The sequence below is a fragment of the Pinus tabuliformis genome, chromosome Q (assembly GCF_031772625.1).
Source record: "Pinus tabuliformis cultivar Carrire ecotype Pingquan chromosome Q, CPIR1, whole genome shotgun sequence".
In the NCBI taxonomy this organism is placed as follows: Eukaryota; Viridiplantae; Streptophyta; class Pinopsida; order Pinales; family Pinaceae; genus Pinus; species Pinus tabuliformis.
The window spans coordinates 409,949,204-409,955,414 of NC_142296.1; positions in this window are offsets into that span (position 1 = coordinate 409,949,204).

The window sequence follows — 6,211 nt, forward strand, 5'->3', positions numbered from 1 at the left end:
ATACACATTACCAACGTTGTGCTGTCTTTTGATAAGACTTTTAGGAGGATATGATAATCACTTTCAGATATGTTATGAATCTCATGTTTGTGACTGAGAAGGTTACATGGAAATCATAATATGGGAAGTGGTATCAAATGGAGGAGCCTCTGCATAAAGATTATAGTTAATGATCCTGGGGACGGCTAGCATTGTTAGAAGGTACAATGTAATTTCAGTTATGCATATACAACAATCCTTTCGGTTTGATATATCTTATATTGGTGATAAAGGTGGTCCTAGTTTTGGAACCCCCATTCATGTTTAGAAGTGCCAGTTTCCATTGAGAATGTGCTGCATACCAGTGTTTCAAGATCCACGAATTTGATATGGTTGATAGGGACATCTGGAGTTTGGATCCACCCACACTTATGTTGCATCCTCGTAATTGCACGAATTAATATGGTTACAAAAACCTATGCCTTTACAGTACTGTATATGTTCAACTTAAATGGAACGATAATATTGTACATATTACGTGTGTGGCATCCTTGTAATGGCAGGAATTGATATGGTTACCCAAAATAATGCCTTTTCAATGCTATACGTGTTCAACTTAAATGGAAAGATGGTATTGTACATCTTATGTTTATTGAAAGAATAAAATTACTGTTTTATCATTTCAAATTAGATTTGTGAATGATGCAACTGTATGTTCCATATTTGTGCAGTTCCCAAACAATTGTGTGAATTTTTCACTGAAAATTTAGTTTCACTTCATAAAGGCTCCTTGTCTGTCCATCTAAGCTTTATTCTTGGGCATATTGTCACCCTTGGCGGTACGCCCTTTATCCTTTGATAGCTGCAAAAATGGTTCCCTACCAAAAACCCATTAGATAGCTAAGTTATGGTAATTGTAATATTTATTTGTCCATCAAATGGGAGAGATGTTCATGAAACATTTTCCCAGGGACTGCGCTGCATAAAAAAAGGTATTCATTGTGTGAAAACAAGTATAGTTGTACTTGGTCTTAGAAACATGTCATTCAGATGATGCAGACTACATAGAATGGATGTCCGAGGGGTATTTATTCTGTGAAAACTAGTATAGTTGCGCTTAGTATTCGAAGCATGTCATGTCATTCAGATGAGGCAAACTACCTAGAATGGAGCCCTGATGTTGATGTTTATCAAATTTATAAACGTGTCATTACTAAATTATTTTCATAATTTGTAATGTGATGATAACATTTTAATATAAATATAAGAACATGTCATTTTCCATTTATAGAGAGTTTTGAATTTGAAACTTAGCCTATCTAGTGCAGAAGGAGAAATACAGAGTATATGGTTGGTTCGATTTCAAATGGAATTCCCATTGACTCTATTGTTAACTACTATTTCTGTCTTGCGTACGCCCCAAAAAACGTTTTTACAATCAAACATTGGATTTCAGTTGGGTGTTCTAATGTTAAATGTGATGGTGATTTGCTTATGTTGTCATACCTTCCTTTGGCTTTAATTTTTGATATAAGCCATTGTATTATTTTGTTGAATGATATGTGAACATGATATATAGGAGAAAATGAGTTTAGTTCTCTTCCCTGGTGGCCAAAATTTAAATCCAAAGGATGGTGTGGGCAAATCACAAATACATTTTCTATCGAAAAATATAAGTCAAATTCATTGTCATATATAAAAACATGTCCATTTCATTCTTTTTGAGATAGACATGACATGTAGTTTTAAATTAGGATCACACATTAAAAATGTGGATTTGTATTTGTGACATATGGTCTCTCTATTGGAAACATGTATTGGAAACATGCCTTGGGTAGATGGTTCAACCTATAGGGAAACATGCCTTGGGTGGATGGTTCAACCTATAAAGCTAACCCGTGGGTACTTTTAAATTCAAAGGGGATAGGCTTTCATCCATTGTTTATGGATTAATATTTGGGTTTAACTACAGGTTTGACCACTACCTCAAGATGATCCCATGGCTCTAGGAAAAGTTCTCATGGGAACTGAACCTTGTTAAGTTGTGAAAAACTTTCCTTGCCATCTGATCCAACTTTTTTGGACGTTTTCAAGGAATACTCCATTAAATTGCCCCACTTCCTTGAAATATTGAAATGGAGGTCTACTCAAACTGCTAACCACAATCACGATTGGTAACCTTGAGAGACTCCACTATATTTGATGCTTTGACCAATGAATTCCTCATCGGTGTTAGGAATAATTGTCATTGATGTCAAAGGGCCACAATGCCCATTGAGAAATTAATTGTTTTAGATGTCAAAGGTTGCTTAACTGAAGAAGAAAATGAGATAGGCTTAGAGAGCACTTTTAAGCCCTTTACAATGAGCTATTGCATACCTTCTAACTCCCTTCCATTAAGGAGATTATTTTTTTAAAGATAAAAATCCACTTGTTTAACCCCTGTCCAAGTTGCCCCTAATTGGTTCAGGTCAGCTTTAGTGAATAGACGTGGCTTTTCAATAATAGCTCAACAAGTATAAATAAGGAATGATTCGAATTCAGGTGTGAAGAAGAACATAAGTTCATAGCTCATGAACCCTATGTCAAATTGAAGGAGCAACACTTGAGATTTGGTTTCTTTATTTTTGCGGTTCTTGGGTTATGGTTTTTGGTGATATTTTTTTTGTTTTTTTATCAAATTTTGAAGTGTCTGTTGAACTATTATTTGTTGGGAATTCAACTTTCTTTCTTGCACAAAAATCGCCCCCTTGAGGCTGATATTACTCTTGATCTTACAATAGATCTCGACCCTATCTTGGCCCTGTCAAGTAGCAAATTTTAGACTTATGGAGGACCCAGTCCTAAGACTAACTCGACCCTGTAATTCGACCCCTACGTGGATTGTAATTTGTCCCCCTTTTCTGTTAAAATTTAGGCCTCAGGCAATTACAAGATTCAGCCCCTGTGACAGATCTTTGCCCTGCATCAAGGAGCAAGATCTGTTCCTTTTTGTGGATAGTTAAATCAATACAAGGTACAATTATGAATGAATGAATGATTATGTTAGGAACAAATTAGGAAATGTTCATGTTTCTACCAATACAAACAACAATCCATTTGAACCACTAGTGAATCAGAATATTGTGTGCTACAAATGCAATAATCTTGGTCACAAAACACATGATTGGAGGCTTGAAAATGCTCCAATCATAAAGACAGAAAAGAAAAGCTAGGTATGAAATGGGAAAGAAAAAATAAGGAATATTGCAACTTAGCTTTGATCGCCGAAGACATAGAAGATGAATGGTACATAGACAATGGATGCTCGACACATATCACTGGGGATGGAAACAAATTTGTGAGCTTAAAAGAAAAGTGTGGTATTGTTGCATTTGGAGATACCTCTTCTATCAAGATACTTGGAAAAGGTGTAGCAAGTCTTGGAAATATGCCCATGAAAGCACAAAATGTTTTGCTAGTTTAGGATTTGAAGCACAATCTTTTCAGTGTTGGCAAGATGTGTGATCAAGGGTACAATATATTGTTTGACTCTTGTAAATGTGAGATCAAAGAAGACGACTTGGGAAGATTGGTTGCAACAACCACAAGAAGACCAAACAACATATATGTTTTAGACCAAGCAAAGCAGAAGAAACTTATAGCCAAGCAAAAGAGTTGTAAGAACGACAAAGAAAGAAAGGGTAAGAAGGAAAAAGTCACGTTGAGTGCCATATGTTGAGGGTGAGTAGCCCCAAAGACATGAGTCACTCTTTACCATTGACATCAAAGGGGTAGAGAAAAGGAAGTGCAACATGGAGATGTAGGAAGTGAAGCCATGGGGACTTTTCTCAATGAACCTCTGACATATCACGTGCGTTTGTGGCATACTTAACAATAACTTTAATTTGACTACATATTGGAAAATACTTCTAAAAATCACATTATTTAACTCCCTACCAATACCAAACTAATACACCTTCCCAATTAAAAAACCCCTACTTTCACTAGATATTGTCAGTATCCATTTTTCATTAACAATTTTTATAGCCCTTTATATGTTTTTCATTAACTTTGAGCTCCGTTTTTTTATCCCTGCCAATATAAAAACACTGTACCCCCTATTATATGCTCAATATATTATGTCATTTTTTCTGCAATATATATTCCCCAATATGAACCTACATGGTACGGTATTGCTCCCCCAGAGAATCCCTCGTGAGTGAAGCATGGAGAAAGCGGGAGCATGATGATAAGGGGAGCATGTGTGTTGACATCAATGACAAAGGGGGAGATTGTTGGAAAAATTGTCATTGATGTCAAAGGGACAGAAGCAGTTTGTTGATAAATTAATTGTTTTAGATGTCAAACGCTGCTTAACTAAAGAAGAAAATAAGATAATTTTAAAGAGCACTTTAATCCCTTTCGAATGAGCATGCCTCGTAACTCCCTTCCATGAAGAAGAAATAATTTTTTTAAGATAAAAATCCACTTGTTTAACCTCTTTCCAACTCGACCCTAATTTGTTCAGGTCGGTTCAGGTGTATAGACATGGCTTTTCAAGAATAGTTCTAACAATTATAAATAAGCAATGATTCGACCTCATTTGACCACCAATTCGACTAAGCAGAATATAAGAGGAATTCAGGTATGAAGAAGAAGAAGAACATAAGTTCATAGCTGATGAAACTTATGACAAATTGAAGGAGCAATACTTGAGATTTGGTTTCTGTTTTTTTGTGGTTCTTGGGTTATGGTTTGTGGTGATATCTTTGATCAGATTTCGAAGTATTTGTGGAACTATTCTTTTTTGGGAACTCAGATCCTTAAGTCTGATCTTAGTCCTGAACTTACAACAGATCTCGGACCTTTGTGTCAAGTAGCAGAGTTCGTACTTATGGATGACTTGGTCTTGAGGCTAACTCGAGCTTGTATTTCGACCCCTCTGTGGACTATAATTCTACACCCTTTTCTGTGGAAGTTCAGGTGCTAAGCAATTATAGAACTCGACCCTTGTGACAAATATTCATCCTGCATCAAGAAGCAAATTCAGTTCCCTTTTGTGGAGAATTAACTCAACCTTGAATTGAGAACAAATTCTGGTCCACATTAGCTCTAATTTCGGCTTGCCTTGAAGATATTCTTGGAGTCAAGCTTGATCCTTGAAGTGTCTTTTGGAACCTACTTTTGATCATATTTGAGGTGATTTTTGAAGCAGTCTTGGAGACTTCCTTGGTCAAACTTGAAGACAAATTAAAGTAGACTTTGAAACAATCTTGGTGACACCTTTTTGAGAAGATTTGGAGCAGACTTATTGGAGCAAATTCGGAAACACCTTTTGAGCATACTTGAAGAGCATTTTGACGCAGACCCTGAAGACTTCTTGGAGAATTATTTGAAGCATCTTTGGAGTGTTTCTTAGAGCAAGCTTGAAGTTACTTGTGTGAAATTTTGAAGAAAAGTAGACTTTAATACAAGCTGAGGTAAGATCACATTTGATCTAAGGTATGCACTTCTTAAATTGAACCATTGATATGATAAAGGGCAGAATTGAAGTCATTTGAGTATTGTTGTAATTAGCCCATTGTCCTTTGTATGGGAAATCAAGAAAATCTTATTTTATATGTTATTCTATAGGGTGGCAGGGTGGTGCTAGGGAAGGTAGTTGTAGCTTCCTTTTGGTAGTTGTAGCTGGTAAACTAGAAGTTGTAGCTTCCCTTGTAATATAAAAATGTTGCACGCGCACACACACATATAATGATTGGTTAGTTGTTTTGATAGTTAAAATGGTGAAGTTTACATAATATTGATTCACCCCTCTTCTCAGTGTTTCCAACAATCGACAACATGCTTTTGATGGTTTGATTAATTGGGATAACCTCAGGGTCGATATATTGTCACGACCCCATGGTGATCACGCCAATCCGACCTCCAAGGGTGTGCAACATTAACAAGTTTTCGTTGCAAAGGACACAACTACTTGCTTCCAAACTATGCCTCTAGCCCATGTGTCTGTTAGCGATGCCACTATCAACTTTGCAGAATTAAGTTTTCAAGTAACTTCAACACAATAGCCTTTCAATTAGATTAACTTCAACACTTAGTCAATTCTTCAATTCATGTCATTCATCAATTTACGCTGATTATTATAATGTACAATTTTTCTTCTTCAACAATACAACAATCTTGCAAATAAACTACAACAATGAACAACAATAAAAAAATAGTGCGTTGAATCGTGTTTTCATTGATG